Source organism: Rosa rugosa, chromosome 7, assembly GCF_958449725.1.
Source record: "Rosa rugosa chromosome 7, drRosRugo1.1, whole genome shotgun sequence".
NCBI lineage: Eukaryota > Viridiplantae > Streptophyta > Magnoliopsida > Rosales > Rosaceae > Rosa > Rosa rugosa.
The window spans coordinates 16005436-16023500 of NC_084826.1; the positions used below are offsets into that span (position 1 = coordinate 16005436).

Genomic DNA, 18065 nt, shown 5'->3' on the forward strand with positions numbered 1-18065 from the left:
TTCGGCGATGAATCACCGATTTCACCCACTTCCTCAGATTCTAGAATTTGAGCAATGTAGGGTGAGACCGAGAGAAGCCTCCTACCGACCACCCACAAGAAGTAGATCAGAGACCCGACTCAAGAAAAGCAATGGATGAAGGATCTCCACACAGTCGATTGCTAGAGACTCTAATCGCTCCTAAGAGCAAGCCGCCACCGCCTCTTGGAGGAAAGCGCATGAAGCTCGCCCTTGGAGGTCTTCCACAGTTTGGATCGAAATCGATTCGGCAAGGATCAGAGACCCTGAAAGTTTCAGAACCTTGGTTTTGTTGGGTGGTCACAGGGAAAAGCCAGCGTTGGAGGGATGAGATTGGATTGTGGGGGGGGGGGGGGTGGAGCAGGTTTCTCCACTTAGAATGGAGACCGGCAGCGGTCGCCATGTTTGGAGAACAGAGAACATGCGGCTAGGTTTTGGGAGCAACATTCTCTTTGGCCAAAATTATATGTTTGTATACAAACATCTTTCAAATCTACGATAAAGTTAATATGAGAGAATGTCATGCTAATTAATTTAACGACGAGAACAAGTTTGAGTTGCTTAGCTAAATTGACCAAAATAGTCAACAGTAATTAGAACAGGTTACCACAATAAAGAACTATTGGATGAGCTATCTTAGGATCTCCCGATCACATTAATGCATACTAGTAATGAAACACGCGGCTTAAGTCAATAGGAAACTGGATCCTATTGATTATCGATTAGTTCCTGTTGAGGGAGAATTAGTAACATCCACTAAAGAGCAGCCGACATAATCTGATCTAGGACTAGGACCTCCTTATGTGTGCATTTAGTAGAATATTTCCTAGCGCTTTTTTCTGATCTCTAGAAACATACAGATTTTTGGATCTTCTATATCATATAGGTTGAATCGAGTCTGAGACTTAGCCTGATATTGCCAACCACTTCAGCCCAGATGAGATGCTGTAGATGCTGGTTGAGCCTTATACTTAGAACCACCAGAAGCTAATTTAGCAGGGCCCCTAGCAACCTTAGAAGAACTTGCCAGATTGGTGGGGGTTGGGGATGTTCTTCAGATATTTCCTTGTATTCTTAGCTTTAGCCTTGTCAGAATTAACTGATTGCTTCGCCTTCTCAACAGACTCAATTTGAGCTTCAGAGTGAGTAGGAGCCTCAATAATTACATCATCATTTGACAAGGCATTGAAACGAGACCCTGAGACACTAGCTTTGTTTTCAAATCCATTCATTACCTGTCTTTACTTTGTAACCTCCATGGCCCCTGCACAGCTACAATCTTGGCACCTACCGAAATTCATGATGACAACTTAAATCGAAAAAGTATTGACTTATTTAAGATACAAACACAGATTTGAAAACCTCAAACAAACGATAACTATAAACTAAAAAGAAGACACTAATTAACTTTTATGTTTGCCACCAGATTGGAACAAGCTGCTCATAACAATATGTAGATTCAATCACTCATCACCGCGCCGATCTACACCGCATGGATCATAATCTACACTTATTGATCCATCGATCACCACAGGTTGATCGAACTACTTCATACAGATCGTGAATTCCCTCTCTGACATCCCACTTTTCATTTGCAAATCACCTCCGACTTCTACCAAGTGGAGGTTCCACTTCCCCCCCCCCCCCTCTTTCTCTCTCTCTCTCTGACGCAAAGTTTCGCTTTTATTCTTTGTTTCAGGGATCGGGATTCGAACCCTAGACCAGTTTGGTTACGGGGATCAATTAGGAACTTACGATATAGTAGATGAAAGGATCATGTCTCTCTCTCTGATGCCAAGTTTCGCTTTTATTCTTTGGTTCAGGGATCGGGATTCGAACCCTAAACCAGTTTGGTTACGGGGATTAATTAGAAACTTACGATATACTAGATGAAAGGACCATGTATTTATATCGAAGGATAAAAAGTACTTGTGCAAATAAAATCATTCAAACTTCTCCATTGTTGGATTTAAGTACAACAAAGTTGTGTAACTAAAAGTACAGAATTAATTAAATAGGTGAACAACAACATTATTTATTTTATTTTAGGGGAAATGATCATTTACCCAATTTCAGCTTAAAAATTGCCCACTTGCACAACGAAGAGTTTAAAAACCCCATTTACCCAAAACACTCTAAGGGATTATTTCCCTATTACCCAATTAATTCTTTTTTTATTATTTTTATTTATTTTTGGGACTTTTTTGCCCTCTCCTTCTTTCTCACTTAGAGAGAGAAGTCGTTGGTTACCTTGCTTGACTCCGGTGACTAGTGGTCGGCCGCGGACTCCGGTGACCGGAATCCGGCGACCTGTGACTGGAGTCCGGCGACCGGTGACCGGAATCCGACGACCGGTTACCGGTTTTCGGCGACCGGTCCCTAATAATACCCAGTAACCATATTATTGTCCCCCAGTAATCATATTATTGCCCCCCAATAATCATATTACTGCCTCCCAAAAATCATATTATTGCCTCCAATACTCCTATTATTGTCGTCCAGTGAATTGTATGAACTCCCATAACCAAAATGAATACACTACAGACACAATTGATCAATTTATAATCATATTATTGGCTCCCAATAATCATATTAGTGCCTCCCAATAATCATATTATTGCCCCACAATACAAAGTCCAATGTCTCTACTGCCTCCCAATAGACCACCAAAAATGCACCATTTTGTAGGATTCACAGATAATTTGACTTTAATACATAGAAAACAACAGGTAATTTATCAAAACACCACACTATAGTGATCCCTGTCCCTCGTATCAAAGTCTACTGGGGGCCAATAATGTGTCTACTGCCCCCCAGTAGACCATCAAACAAACCACACAGTTACATTGCAATCTCAGGATACCGAAAAAAAAAAAAATGCTATGGGCACCCATCAACGTGTGAGGCCGGCTGAGAGGTTTTGGCGTCTGAAATTATTGAATATGGGTTTCCGGTGCAGTGAGGAACTTGGACATAAACCAAGTACCATTGGCACAAAGACCAGATCAAGAAGAAATACTGGAGGACGAAGAAGATAGCAGCAACGGGTCGGGCGGCCCGTCCCCGAAGAAGCTCCGTCTCACCAAGGAACAGTTCCGTCTTCTCGAAGAGAGCTTCAGACAACACCACACCTTAAACCCCGTAACAAACCCCCCCTCTCTGTGATTGGTAGAGGTCGACGAAGATGGGGCTTGGGATGTGCTAGCCGGCGTCGAGATCGAGGTCAACGAAGAAGAGAGAGACTGAGAGGATATGGAGAGAGGAGGTGGAGATCGGGTTGAGAGCGAGAGAGTTTGGGAAGGAGAGAGAGACTGAGAGGATATGGATGAGTTTAAATTTAATTAATAGAGGCAAAACTGTCACTAGAGGTTAGATTGGGTAAATGGGGTTAAAAAACTGGTGCGGGAGTAAGTGGGCAATGTTTAGTCTAAAATTGGGTAAGTGGTCACGGCCCCTATATTTTATTTGGGAGAACATCTATTAAATTGATAAGTATAAAAAATACAGGCCAAAACCTAGCTAAGGCGAAAGTGGTAACAAAAGTGAATTTCTACTAATTAGGTCTGATGCGTGTAACTATCGTTGAAAAGAACAAACCAATAACCAAGTAAAAAGAAGTGGAAAAATATCTTACACTTCTTTACAAAAATAAATATAAACTAAAACTGTAAACTCTACGGGTCCAAACACATCAATTTCTGCAAAACTATAAAAACACGTCCATTTTTAGAATTTGGCACAGTGCACTGTCAATCTAACACTTCAGATCTATTCACAATACTGACTACTTTGGATCCTAATAATAAATGATGAATTAAATTCTAGACCACAAACCATACATAGATTTTTGTATCGGGACCTTGATCCCCATATCCACACTCCGAACTTGGACTTCTAAATCTAATTTAAACTCAGACCCTAAACATCAACCCTTAATCTCGAATTCTAACCCCCAAATCTAACCCGTCTTTTAATCTATGATCTGAGCTTAAGGCCCTATAGCTTGAGACTTCAAATCTTTTAGAGGAAGATAACTCGACTGATAGATTCCCACCTAAAAAAGACAGATTTAACTTAAGAACCGCTCATTTTAGCTTCTCATTTCACTTCTATCTATTTTCAAGTTTCAACATATTTTCAGAGATGCTAACTTAAATATTTGTGGCTAATCATCTTGCCTCTTTAGGTCATGACACTTAGAAGTTAGGACCCTGCTGTTTGGTTTTTTTTATCTCCCCCTTACTGTGTCCCCAACATTCCAACTGGATCACTCGATCAGGTGAGAATGGGTGTTAGTAGAGATTTGTTTTGTAATTTTCTTTATGTCATCAAAAACTGCTCATATACTTTATATGACAAAGCAACTTCCTAGTGCCGGCCGAACAGGCCACAGAACAGAAATGGTTCACCATATATACGCACTAATGGCTGTGAATGGACACCATGAAATACTACTGCCATTGAACCAATCATGTTGGTCTTAATCATCCATGAGACGAACACTTGATTGTGGGTTAGGTTGCGCACTAATGGTATGGACATGATTGAGTATTGAGAAATAGCCAACATGGGAATTCTTTCTCCAGATTGTCATGCATTCAATTAAGGTGCAGTACTTGGAGAATTGTTTTTTTAGTGCCGACACTGAATTTTAGTGAACGGAATTTGGGCCATTTTGGCATAATCGAAATGCAAAGAACCACGTGAAAATCATGAGGTGGAAAATGATGTACGAAATTGAAGTGGAGAGGACTGGAGGAGGTAGTACACACAACACACTACTGGTTGTTGATTGTGTGGTATCCAGCGTGCCTTGAGATGAATACAGGAAACTGGGGGCCCTCGTCGTGGTACAACTAGAAACTAGGACACATGCTGCTGTGGGAGCCATGGCCACGATGCAAACGCGTGAAAATAGAAACCGCACTGAGCTGGGTAGGGGCTGGGAATCAAAATATCATCCTCGTATCCGAAATCATTTTCTAGCCCCATCCCGCCGCAATTTCGGTCAAAATATAGGGTCTTTGACTCATAAGGACTAAATACAAAAATTTGTTCCTCATCTATATGCAAAAAGAAAAACATCCCCATCATACCATTTTAATTGATATACAGAGCTATTTGTGATGCACATCTATTCAATTTATTTCAAAATAAATATATGTTTGCGGCTGACCCTTTTAGAACATTTTTAACAATACTAGCCATTTTGAGTCAAATTTTAACTAAAGTAGCTAAAAAGTCATTTTAGCAAGCTACTTTAGAAATACGTCTGTCTCAGTGCTCCCTATTTTAGTTAATTTTAAATTTATATTATTTTTTAAATGAAGTTTAAATAGTTTAAATGTATTTATAAATTACATAAAATAACACAAAATGAATGTTTTGTTTAAGGAAAACTGAAATTGGGAGAGAATTGAGTTATGCTTTCATTGATAATACTTGAATACACATTTACGCAAGCGTACGTATCATTGTCAAGATAGGGAAGTATAATGCCCAAAGTTATAGTACCACGGGGATTAGTGGCTAACCCACAATCCTTGGGTGGTCGGAACTAAAGTCACTAAGCAAACAAAAGCAAAAGGAAAAGAAAATAAATAAAAATGCTAATCTAAGGCACCAAGCCTTAGCAATGCTCGGCTTTGGTTTGCACCAAAAGCCTAATCAAAACTAAGAGCCTAGTGATGGCTATTTACAATGAGGTAGAAATTGTCATTTAAAATTGTGATTTTAATTTATCTAAAAGACTACGTCAAAAACTAAATTAACAACGACAATTAAAAATGAAGAAAAATAAAAATAAAAGAGAGATAGGTTTGGGTACTAGGGATCACTCTCTAGTAATTTCAATGCAACAAACACATTTCAAGAAAACAAACATATCTTCATGAGAACCAAATCCCGTACTTAATGCCGGTCAAGGCCACTAAACCGAATTTCCTTAAGTGTATTCACATTTTCGGTTAGGACAAATATGAACTCTCTAACTCATGAATTAGTACCTTACTAGGGCTACCAAAACATGAACTAAAGGCGTAGAGCTCTAGAAATTAGGGATTTAAGCATGCAATAGTTGCAACCTACAATGTAACGATTACTTAGTTCTCTACCTAATGCCAGTTAAGGCCACTAAGTCAATTTCTTCTCTCTTTTAAAAACCCGCCTCTTTATATAGAGGATTACAAGACATAAAATCAGAGTTGTACAAGGAAAGATAATCGTACAATTAATCGGATATCTATGAATATTTCCCAGAATATCTCTAATTCAAAACCCTATTACAACTAGGTCAAGTAACCTAAGAGTTTGGGCCAGACACATATTCTGGATTTACTTGAACACTCCCCCTTGTGTCGCCCAAACGTGGTGCTCTTCTCATTACCTCTTTAAAAACATTGCCGAGTAACAAAAACCCAGTGGGACAAAAATAACCTCGATCGAAGGGGAAAAAGAGCACAACACACCCTTCACATTTCGAGACCATACATGTAGACATCTCCCCCTGATGTCTGCATCTCCCCCTGATGACAACGGTCATGAGAGTTCGGATAACTTCCGCAAACGATGCTACCAACATGTTTCTCGAAAGTGGAATTTAGGCAATGACTTAGTGAGCAAGTTTGCCACACTGTCCTCAGATCGAACCTAGTTCACTTTGATCTTGAGGAGAGTCTGTTGTTGCTGATTATGCTTGGTGTTGTCACTTTTGATGTAGCCTTGCTTCATTTGTTCAAAACAAGCAGCATTATCCTAAATTCTCGTAGGCTCATCTGTGGTAGACTTCAAACAACAGTTGTTCGAACATGCGGAACTATGGATCCAATCTATATACATTCACGAACCACTTTGTGAAGAGCAATAATCTCTGCATTGTTCGAAGATATAGCAATTAGGGTCTGTTCTGTAGACCTCCAAGATATCATGGTCTTTACCCATGGTGAAGACTTAACTAGTTTGGGAATAACCTTTGTGTGGGTCAGAGAGATACCCAACATCAGCAAAACCTTTCAAAACGCTTATCGTTTTGGGATGGGGATAGTGGACGCAGGCCAGTGTTGGCGACATTCCTGGTGTGTGATGGGTCCGAATCCATCGTCTCTCTGTAGGGATAGAACAAGCCCATATCAATCATACATCTCAAGTACCAAAAGATATCCTTTACACCAATCTAATGGCGTCGCGTTGGCGCAAATCTATACCTTAGCTAACAAGTTCACTGCAAATGAGATGTCCGGTCTTATGCATTGAGCTAAGTACAATAATGCGCCTATTGTACTCAAGTAAGGCACTTCTGCCCCTAACACATCTCCGTCATCATCCTTCAGACGAAAAGGATCCTTTTCAGGATCAAGACTACGGACGATCATGGGGGTGCTTGAAGGTTTGACCTTGTCAAAATTCCTAAGCATCTATCAACACGATGCTCAAGTTCCAAACCTAGACATAATCGTGTTCTCCCAAAATCCTTCATCTCAAACTCGGATTTCAAATGTTCAGCGGTTTCCCTTAACTCTTTAAGGGATTCTAATGAAGATCATGTCCAACATGAACCGCAATAAAATCTGAAACTTGTTATGGAAACGCGCGGGCATATCCCTTCCCAATCAAGTAGTCACTTTAGTGAGCGTTTCAATCTTATTGCAAACGCGCTCCGTGGTCTAGAGCCACTTGACTTGGGTAAATGAAGTCCACCATGAACCTTCATGTATATTTCGTATCTAGATCCCCATAGAGATACGTAGTGACCACATTCGTAAGCTGCATGATCAGTTATTTGGAAACTACCAAACTGACAGGGTAGTGGAGTGCAATGACATCCATTACGAGAGAATATATCTCATCGTAGTCGATTCCAGGGCGTTTTGTGAGAAGCCTTGCGCCATAAGGCGAGATTGCCATATCTTTTTCTCATCACGCTTTCTAACGAAGTCCCATTAGTCAATAGGTTTTATGTTACGAGGTGTTGGCATCACTGGCTCAAAAACCTTCATCTTCGTTAGAGAATCCAACTTAACCTGGATCGCATCTTTTCATTTAAGCCAAATTTCTCTACGTTGACATTCATTCATCAACGGAGCGTGGTTCGATATCATCGGACTCAACAACTCATGCGCAACGAAATGCGTGACTACATCATCAATTATGATGGAGTTTCTATCACACGTCTCATGTACACTAGTGTAATTTTCAAAGAGCTCTATATTCTCAGGAATAGGTTCTGACGTTGAGGCGTCCCCCAATGATAACCATAATCCGGAAGATACTCATGAGACGGATTTTGAGTGTCAATGATCCAAGGATTGGTTGTGCCAAAGTATCCTTCGAATCCACGGGCCTCCCACGCATCCTAGCTGGGGCCATGGCCTGTAACGCCAGAGTGCCACTCTCTATGGGGTTGGCGCCATGCCTACATCCGCGTAGGGTGGCGCTTACGTCCTCTCGTAGGGAAGTCCATCCTTGCAGGCATATTTGCAGCAGATATGTGTGATCTCATCACTTTAACAGGGATCGAGATGAGACATAGTGGGGACAGACCACGACAATTCGTGTCGTTCCTGCTGAACATCTGTGTTCTTATCTCCCCCTAATGACGGGAAGACTGTCTCATCAAAGTGACAACCCGCAAATCTAGCGGTAAGGAGATCGCCTTGCAAGGGCATTAAGTGGCAGACAATTGTTGGAGTCTCAAATCCAACTGAGTTGCCCATTCATCTGTAAGGACCTATCATAGGGCGTTGTGGCGGCGCAATTGGCACATAAATGGCTCACTCAAATGTGCGTAAGTACGATACTTGTACCCAGTCACTAGCTGTAAAGCAAAGATAGATTGAGTGGCGGTAGGTCGTAGACGAAGTAGCATAGCTGTATGCGATATTGCATCACCCCAAGCTGATATAAGGAGATTGGTGCGCATTACCAATATCCGGGTTACCATCGTAGTCATTTCCGCTAGACCATTTGGGTGTATTCATGGGAATATGATGTCCAACATCAGTCCCAGTGATATGTAATAACCATAGAAAGTCTTCGATGTAAACTCTCTAGCATTGTCAAATCCAATTGACTGAATAGGATGATCCGGGGAGTGAGCTCATTGTCATATGATATGTGCTAGGAGTGTAGTATAAGCAGTATTTACAGGTGGACAATGGCACAACACGTGACCAGCGTGTTTGCTTGTCAACCAACATCATGAGATATTTAAACGTCGGCAGGTTGGTTGAATCAGTCCACAGAATCCCCATGGATTCTAGAATAGAATGAGTATTTTCATATCCTTTGCATAGGACGGTCTCAGTCCTAATTTTCCTAAGGAACGGGCTTTGTAAAACGAGCGAGAGGCTTTAGAAGCAACCAATGAGGATTTTGGTTAGGCCTAAGCGTCTGAAAAGCTATTTGAAGCAAAGTTGGTGATTGCAGCATCACCTAGGGTGCCATCATCATGATGGACGCCATCCATGGCATCAAGGATAGGGACTGTGCCAGCCCTAGGCTGGTGGTGGACGGCGGCGGCGCCATGGGCAGCGGCGATGGTCACACTTAGTCCAAGAATTAACTTTTGATTCATGCTTTGTTTCGCTCGAGAGAATGGATATCCGTGTGAAGTCTTTAGTAGACGGATCATCATATCATGACTAGGATGACCTATCATGTCGTGACAAAGCCAATATGTGTCTAAATCCAAGAGATCTTCTCTCATAACTTTATTGGATGTAATAGCTCGAATAGTGACATAGAGTCCATTAGAGAGACACATAAACTTCTCTAAGATGCAATCATTAAAGGTATTGCAAAGGAACTCATTTTCGTTCTCTACATGCGTTTCTGCATGAAATCCGTTGGCTACTCATAGGTGCGATTTGCCCTAGGAGCATAGAGAGTTTCTGTGAAAATAATCAATGTGCCATTTGGCAGGGGGACCATGGGCTATTCCATGTCCTTGAATTAATACTGATGGCCCAGCCATCGTAGTCACAAAGTAATATGCTCATAATCAAAATGGAGTCATGAAAAGAACTCGAAATTTTATTCATAAGCCAACAGAGTACATCATTGTCTCTTAACCATTAGGAGAATCTAATCCAAATGCAAGCTAATGCAAAACAAAGGTAGTCGTTTGACTTCTTTCGGTAACTCCAAAATAAATATGACCAGGTGAGTAGAGAGATGTCGGTGGAGCAAAGCTCGCTTAAGTACCACTTATCTCAAAACCTTCCTAGACATCATACTCATTTTGGATGAGCCTATGTGAAGAAAAACTAAACCAATGGCATTTACTACAAAGTGTATGGCAATTGCCTATTACATATCTTGGAAAAAATAAAGACTTAAACAGAATTAGCGATCTATTGATCCCAACCAGATTTGTAGTCTTCAACCCTTCACTCTAGATCATCTTCTTGATCTTCTTGTTTCACATAGTGAGCTTCTCTTGCTTCACAATATGCTTTGTAGGCGGTGATAATTTCTTCACGAGCTCTACAAATGTGTGCCCAATGACCGGATACTCCACATCGAGAACATACATCTCTTTGCTCAGACTCCATTTATTGAGGCACTTTTGAAAGCGTCATTTAGATGGCTCCTAGTGTTGGTGGAGCCACCAACATGGCCAGAGGCGTTGCCTCCCACTCTTTTTCCACGTTGACCTCTTCGGTTCCGTGTTCGCATATTTTGGCGGTTACCTTCCCAAGTAGAGCGATTATATGGACCAGAACGTCCAGAAGCATCCCTAAGATTAGGGTTTCGCTCTTGACGCCCTCTCCTAGGGGCGCGACTATAGTTGGATTTCGGAATATGCTTTGTTTCCACAGATCTCGAATTATAGTTCTCCACAAGGATGTTGTCATGCTTTTCAGCGACATTCATAGCTCCAATGAGCTCATGAAACCTTGTGATCCGTCTTGCAGTAACATCGATTCGATAGTTCTTAGCAACCATCAATGCAGAGACAGGGAAGGTAGAGAGAGTCTTCTTAATCAACATCGCATATGTGATCTCTTTACCACAGAATTCCATTAAAGATTTAATGCGAAGTGTTTCCTAGTTGTAGTCAAGAACTAACTTGAAATCACAGAAGCGGAGGCTATGCCATCTCACTTCTAGGTCAGGAAGCCGGGAGTCACGGACGTTGCCAAATCTTTCTTTGAGTGAGACCTACAACCTTCTGGGGTCTTTTTCATTCATACACTTGTACTGGAGCGAATCATCCATATGACGAGTCATTAGGATGATGGCTTTTGCCTTATTTGCCTTTAAGGCTGCTTTATTTGCTTCCAAAGCTTGAGTTTGCTCAACAGTTAGCACGTCCTGACTAGGCTTGAGAATCATATCCAGGATTCCATCGGCCTTGAGATGCTGGCGGACATCACGAACCCACTTGTGATATCCAGAGCCAGTTGTTTCTAATGGAGCAAAGTCCATTTTGTTCAGGTTACTCATCCTGAAAGAGAACAAGAAAAATGGTTAGTTTCGGAGCGGAAAAACTACCACGAAAACATATAAAATTCCTTAGCGTAATCGCTTCCAAGAAAATTAGGAATTTTTTAGCGTAATCGTTTCCAAGAAATTCAATTCCAAGAGGTATTGGATTAGATCGAAACAATGATGTAAGTGGTCGATCATAAATTCTCTACAAACTCTAAGTTTGGAGATCTCAACAAGGTCCAAGCTTGGAGTGAGCACGAATCCCCACAGTTCGGCTTAATTAGGTCTCCCCTATGATGAAGAAATGGGGGTAGAAGAAGGGAGTTTGCAAGTCCCCGAGGAAAAAGAAGAGAAAAACAATATAAAAAAAACTTCAAAAATGGGAACTAAAAGAACCTTTAAAACATACCTAGAAAAGTGTAGAAAATTGCCGGAAAAAGTCGCCGGAAAATTCACCGGAATTTGATCGCCAGAGGTGGCCGTAAATCGTCACCGGAGGTGGTCGCAGGAATTGTTTGGCGATGGTCTGCTTCCCTTTTTTTTTCTTTTGCAATGTGGGCCTGCTCCTCTTTCTTTCTCTCTGGGCTTCCCCCTTTTTTCTCTTTTTTTTTTTTTTTTGACTTGGGCCGCGTCAACCTTTTTTGTTTTTTTTTTTTGCTGACGTGGGCCGAGTCACCTGTATGGGCCGCCTCTCCTCCTCTGGTGTCACACCCCCAAACTTGAGACCAATATTGTACTGAAATATGGTACCCGAATTTGGGATATGAGCCAAACTAAATAAAACTTCCTTTTTGAAAGAAAGTAAAAGACTATATATAGATATATCTGAATAGTACTTTTATTAGAAAACGACATCATTATTTGTACAATACCAAAGTTTAGCAAAATATATTACAGTACTCATTCTCTTGAAATAGTAGTAGGAAAAACTTTCTTTTATTTAGTAGGTTCATCCCCTTTTTCCCCATGCATCTACTCGTTACCTGAAAACATGAAGGTGTAGCATCATGAGTAACACAGACCCAGTAAGTACAGCTTACATTCTTATACTAATGTGTCTTATAAGAAATCAAAACTGAACAACCAAGTAAAAATGTACCGAGAACCATTTATATGTTCACACCAAATCTTAAGTATGTATTTGTATACACACAACAGACACATAAATCAATATTTGTAAAACTCATAATAATATCACATAGTCACATCTCTTTTATCGAATCAACAAATACTGCAGCAATAATAGGTGCAAATAACCTCAAAACAATGCATGCTCGATTCTCTTTTCACTTAACACCATAACATATTAACAATATATCACAGGTAGATATTTGATCAAAACAATATAAGTACACTTTTCATTTTAGTGAATTTTCGGATTAACTGGTAACAAATCATAAATCCACGTGTTAGGGTCCATAATACCAAAACACGGGAAAGCCAGGTTGACTGGTAACAATTCATAAATCCACGTGCTAGGGTCCATAATACCAAAGCACGGGAAACCACATGCTAGGGTCCATAATACCAAAGCATGGGTAAGCCGCAGCATACCAGGGTCCAACGTACTATACCCAAGTATGTATACTCAAAGTAAGCAACCTTCCTAAGAGTATAATAGTGCACTATCTGAAGGGACTAGGGCCCAGGCTTAACGTCTCATAACACCAAAACACATTTACCAGTAATTCACTTAAGCACGGGGTTGTAGATAACACCCGGCTTCACAATTGTACTTCTCAGACATAATCAAATTCACAAAATACAATCTTTATAAATTATAGATCATAATATATGTATATGTACACACACATATAGAGACATACATATATTCAGGAATAACCTCATCTGAAAACATATGTAGCATAATTATATAACACAAATAAGTAAATTCACTAGCAAACAACATAATTAAAAATAAGCTAATTAAAAATAAGCTTATACATAACTGAAATCAAGTAAAATATGTAATAATAAAGTACAAGCATATAAACAAGCTTACATAAGTAAATATAACTGAAATTGTGTGGACAAATTAATATATATACATAAATATATATATATATATATCTATAATTAAACTTGAAAGTAATTGTGCAATAAAGGTACTGCAAATTAAACTTGAAAGTAAATGTGCAATAAAATAAAGGTACTGCAAATTAAACTTGAAAGTAAATGTGCAATAAAATAAAGGTACTGTAAATTAGAAGTAGTAAAAGAATATTAGTTAGTAGTCAAAGAGTTAGTAGTCCTCTTTTCATAGTATTAGAAATCTTAGTCCGAAGTGTCCATTCATCAATCAAAATAATAGTACCAAGTACTGTCAACTTTCTGTTTTTATAACTTGTTCAATTCATGTCCGAAATAGTCAAGTGAAGACACCAAGTCATAGGATTTTTCATAAGGAATTCAATGGAATAAGTCATGTAGTCCAGATCAGAGTGATATAGTTCAGAAATGGTAAAAGAACCATAACAGTGCTGAAACCGATATTTTTGAAACTGACCTTTGATGTTTAAGTCTTTACGTACTGTGTATTTTACCATTACTTCTCAAACTTTCCAGAATAAAAGTAGAGGTCCTAAGCTTCAAATTGATATAAAGTTTGTAGAAAATGGATAAGAAATGAGGGAGATATGAATTTTTGAAGTTGTAATGGCGGTATGAGATTTCCAGCGAGTTTAAAAGTTGAAAACTTTGATTAGCCATAACTTCTTCATTTCTTAACCTTTTTTAGTGATTCAAAAGCCTAAACTGAAGGATTTTTCATGAAGAAACTGAAAATATAATTATTTTTGACAAGATTAACTTTTATCAAACACGAAAATATATGACTGCAGCAAAACAGATTCTTTTCCATTTTATCATCGGTTATGCATTTTGATAAATCTTAAAGGCAAAAGAATATAGGAATGTAATCATGTACTTACTTAAGAAACTCAGAAGTGAAGTGAAGATTTTGGTCTTGGATCCAAGCTTGGACTTCTTTGAGAAAAACAAAGGGAGTTTCTTGAAAGAAAAGGATGAAGGATTTGTGAGGTGAGTTTTCTCTACAACTAAGACTTCCAAATCAGTTTTGCACTTGATCTTAAGGCTTGAAGGAAAAATGATTCAGCTTCATGTTTATAAAGACTAGAAAGATGCATTAAAAATTAATCTTTAGCATCTTACTTGTAAGTCAAAAGTGAGTTGAAAGTCTACAAAGCATTTACAAGGAAATTTCCAAGAAATTTCCAAGGAATGTTATGGTTGATAGAAAGAAAAATCAGATTAGTTCTTCTAGATGTATTGGCATTTGAATCATGTATACATATATACACATAGATACACATTTTCTCAAACTAATACGAAGATTGATATGTCATTTCGTAAGATTCAAAATATGTGTTAGCAATAACTAGTACTAAAATGACATGCATCACAAAAATAATATAGGTAATAGTATTGGGCTCAATAACAAATATCGAGTGTACACAAGAAATACGAACTAAGGTATTTTAGTAAGTTCCTAGAACTCTATTATAACTTGTAAGTATAGCATGTGGTATCATTGGTTTCTAATCGAGAAAATAAATGCTTAGAAGATACTTGGATTATTTCTAAGTTTAAGGTATCTTAGAGTGCTCTACAGTGATACTAAGTTTCGGGTTATTACATCTGGGTAGGGGTCATCAGGGGCCGGGCTAGGGCCGACCCTACCCTAAATTTTAGGGCTTAGGTTCGGGCCGAGCCGGGCCTAGTCAAAGTCAACAAAATTTAGGGCCGGGTAAGGTCGGGCCGGGGCTTAAATATGCTAACCCTTACCCGTCCGAAAGGCCCAAGTCACTAGGGCCGGCCTTCCGAATAGGGCCAAATAGGGCCGAAATGGGCCTAAAAGGGCATTAATTTGTTTAACAAAAAGAAATATATTATTTTTATTTTTTTATCTCAAAATGTGGCTCAATGGTTATATAGGTAATACAAGACTCATTGTTTTTTGTTGATCATATTTAATATAAATATATATATTGGAATTAACTTATAAGTTATAACATTTATAAATATTAGTTAAGATGGTTATATTCAATTAACTATCTCTCTAAATCTCCCAAAATTAATTGTTGTTTAACAAAGGAAACAAAAATTAAAGAAAATAAAGCTTAGGAAATCAATTACAAAAATGAGATAAGTTGTATGTTATAGACTAAAGAGAAACATATTTAAAAAATAGAAAAAATAGAAAATTATTAGGACTTAATTGGGCGGGCTTAAAGAGCCGGGCTGAGCTTGGCCCTAACGGGCTCAAACGGGTCGGGCCGTAGGGTAGGGCAGGGCTTCATTTGCATGACCCTTACCCTACCCTATTTGAGAAAGAGTAGGGTCGGCCCGCCCTAATGCAAGGGCCGGGTAGGGCTTCGGCCCTACGGGCTGGGCGGGCCTAGGGCGGGCTTAGGGCCGAAGGGCTAAATGATGAGGCCTACCTCTGGGCCGACTTCTTTTTTTTTTTATTTTTTCTTTCTTTTCTTCTGCTTCTGGGCCCGCCCTTTTCTTTTGTTCTTCCAGCAATGGTTTTTTTTTTTCTTCTTGTTTTTTCTGGCAGTGGGCCGACCCCCTTTTTTCTTTTCTTTGACTTTTGGCCCAGAGCATCTTCTTCCTTCTTCTTCTGTTTTTTTTTTCTTTTGACAGCGGGGGTTGCTACTGCTTATGGGAGATAGCAGCAAGCGCCTGAGCGGGTTGGCTTGGTGTGTGAGGCTTCGAGGTGTGCAGCAGAGGTTGCTAGGGTTTGAAGGCTACGATATTAGGGTTTTAGGGTTAGAGCTTTGTGTTGATAACGTGTTTAAGGAAAACTGAAATTGGGAGAGAATTGAGTTATGCTTTCATTGATAATAGGGGTCTCTTTATATAGAAGATTACAAGACATAGAATCAGAGTTGTACAAGGAAAGATAATCGTACAATTAATCGGATATCTATGAATATTTCCCAGAATATCTCTAATTCAAAACCCTATTACAACTAGGTTAAGTAACCTAAGAGTTTGGGCCAGACACATATTCTGGATTTACTTGAACATGTTTTAAATTATAGAGAGTCTCATCTCGCTCTCTATATTTAGGAGTGAGATAGCTAAAAGTTATAATGGAGAGCCACTTAGGAGTCTGATGCAGTTGCTAAAATAGATAAAAGCTAAACATGCTCTCTAAAATAACTAAAGAGCCAAAATAGAGAGTCTGCTAAAGATGCTCTTATATCGGCCACTAGCGTCGCCATCACCATGAGCATCTTTGTACTCATCTCTGCCATCATGCTCGCCACTTACAGAGCCCACAATGGTTATGACAACAACGACTACAATGAGTCCCGTCGCTCCTCCACCATCACCAGCAACTATTCCTCTGAGCTTATGAAAGTCGTGATTTATTGCTAAACATTATGGATGGAGATTTGTTAAAGAACTGAAAAAAATCAGAGAACAGAGAGAATAGAGTTGTTTGGCTGTGTGTGTGTTCGTGAGGAGAGAGATAAGAGATGAGAACCTGAGGAACTCCTTGTGGTCTGCATGATTGTGGTGTTTGTTTGTTTGTTTATTTATTAGTTTTTTTTTTTAATAGGAGTTCATAACAATAGATCAACAGCCAAATCAGTCAGAAACTAACAAAACTTTAACTAGAGAAATTGTGGGGAAACAACCAACTCTCTACCCAATCACTGTAGCTCATTACAAATCACGAACGCTCGCATGAATGCAAGCCTAGTACAGACAAAAATAGCCTCGCCTCCCAAGGAAAAATAGATTATCTACATCTCATCTGTCTGCACTTAATTATGGTACAAATGAAGAATATATAGAAACATCTCAGAAAGCTTCTAGAAGCTATCTCTACGCACACTAGACTTGAGATGCCTGGTCCACGTGGTGCTTTGTTAATAAATGAATGTTGCAGACACGTCGTGGCATAATTGAATTTTGCAAAAGCACAATTAAACGATGGACGTTTGGTTACAATCATATACAATAATATATTATTTATTGCATGATGGTGTTATTGACGGTTAGTAATAAATTTTATTGAGGGTAAATAAAATTTCTATTGAGGATCAGTAATTGATTTGACTGTATTATTGAGAGTCAGTAATAAAACCCTGCATACCAATGACCTCTACTCCATTTACCAAATGCAAAATACCATCATCACTACTAGCCACAACCTTTTCTAGTTCCTCCATTCTCAAACTGAATGCTTAATCAAACATAGTGATTAAGTCCACTCAAAAATGGACTCGTTATCTTCATCTTCTAGCTCTTCAACCTCTGCTCTGAATCTAGCCATGGAGGCCTTAGTAGGCGCCTAGCTCCCTCATGGTTGTCTCCGCCTTCTACATCCATAAACTCAACGTCGACCAATTCATCAACCACCTCATACCAATCATGAAAATATAACTAAATTTCATAGAAAAAGAAAATCAAAATTAAAGCAACATAAGTTTGATTCGATTTCAAAGTAGAAATCAAAGCTTAAAATCAATTTCAAGAAGAATGACCTCAATTCGAATCAAGCACACAAATGTGAAATCAAGAATAAATTCAGAATCAAAATTGAAGCTCATTGAATTCTCTCTCTTCGTGCTGAGATCTCT

The 18065-nt window shown here is 39.2% G+C and overlaps 1 long non-coding RNA gene across 1 annotated transcript; it reads right to left on the reverse strand.

The window, feature by feature from the left end:
* Positions 1 to 12270: 12270 nt before the first annotated feature.
* Positions 12271 to 14642, reverse strand: LOC133719899 (uncharacterized). The gene is made up of 2 exons (XR_009851534.1): positions 14379 to 14642; positions 12271 to 12431 (listed from the first exon to the last, which is right to left on the reverse strand). It is a non-coding gene; the product is annotated as an uncharacterized LOC133719899 (long non-coding RNA).
* Between the last annotated feature and the right edge of the window lie 3423 nt (positions 14643 to 18065).